The sequence below is a fragment of the Myodes glareolus genome, chromosome 10 (genome assembly GCF_982192425.1).
Source record: "Myodes glareolus chromosome 10, mMyoGla1.1, whole genome shotgun sequence".
In the NCBI taxonomy this organism is placed as follows: domain Eukaryota; kingdom Metazoa; phylum Chordata; class Mammalia; order Rodentia; family Cricetidae; genus Myodes; species Myodes glareolus.
In genome coordinates, this window is record NC_142035.1 from 29,475,463 (window position 1) to 29,476,841 (window position 1,379).

Genomic DNA, 1,379 nt, shown 5'->3' on the forward strand with positions numbered 1-1,379 from the left:
AGAGGTCCTGTTTACCAAGGTTGGAAGAAATACTCAGATTATCACTCAAGGATTATGTCTAGGGGAAGAAACAGCAGGTTTTTGAAGTTGAATCCAGGAATGACAAGCAATGGGAACTTAAGCTCATCAGGAGATTTGGTAGTCCATATGAAGAAGCCTCTCGTGGGAACCTAAGTAGTCATCTGTATTCAAACTAGAAGAATGTCAAGGTCAAACAGATTAATACCTCTTCTGCAAGTCATGAGTTATGCAGGGATTTGTCCTGAGGAATTTGTCCTTGTAGGTTTTCACTGTAGAGCATCATCACAGAAATTCGAACATCTATTCATTAGATAATAAATATGGTTGACATATTAGAGGATAAGTATGTTCATGGCACTGAGAAACATAGTATTATAGCCAAGGGTGTTTGGAATTTATCTATAACATTCAGTCCTCCTTCCTTGGCGATGCCTGAGAGGTGGCTGCCATCTCCTTTGCAGGATCATGACTGCCCTCTGGCCTCTGGTGAAGCCCAAGATCGCCAAAAAGAGGACCTAGAAGTTCATCTGGCACCAGTCACATAGATATGTCAAGATTAAGCAAAACTGGCAGAAACCCAGAGGTATTGACAACAGGTTGTGGAGAAGATTCCAAGGCCAGATCCTGATGCCTAACATTGGTTACAGGAGCAACAACAAAACCAAGCACATTCTGCCTAGCGGCTTCTGGAAGTTTCTGGTCCACAACGTCAAGGAGATGGAGGTGCTGCTGATATGCAACAAATCTTACTGTGCTGAGATTGCTCACACAATCTTTGTGAATCTTTGTTTCCTCCAAGAACCAAAAAGCCATTGTAGAAAGAGCACCTCAGCTGGCCATCAGAGTCACCAATCCCAACGCCAGGCTACGCAGCGAAGAGAATGAGTAGATGGCTTGCATGCATGTTTTATTTGTGTTTAAATAAAACCACAAAAACTGCAAAAAAATTCAGTCCTTCCTTTTCGGAGGATTTTTTTTAAAACAAAAGTTCTTAAATCAGCTTCATAGTAGAGAGTTTCTGTTTTTTCCCATGAATCATTAGCCCCAGTGATTATGTTAGGTAAAGAAAGTGACCTTGAAGGTTGCTTCTCTGCTTATTCTCTGTCTCTTTTAGTTAACTTTTAAAAAACAGAACTTTAGACCATCAATTCTTAAATTGGTGTGATTCATCTGAGATGAATCAGAGATGGAAAAAAGTAAAAGAACTGGTGATATGGCCTAGAGATAAAGAGGACTTGATGATCTTCCAGAAGATTTGGGTTCAGATTCTGGCATTCAAATCAGGTAACATACAAATTTTATATGTCCAACTCATTAGAACCAATGCTTCTGGCCTACAAGGTCACATGCTCTAAATT

The 1,379-nt window shown here is 40.2% G+C and overlaps 1 pseudogene; it reads left to right on the forward strand.

The window, feature by feature from the left end:
- The first annotated feature begins 447 nt into the window (after window positions 1-447).
- Window positions 448-968, forward strand: LOC148120602 (large ribosomal subunit protein eL32 pseudogene; annotated as a pseudogene).
- The last annotated feature ends 411 nt before the right edge of the window (window positions 969-1,379 follow it).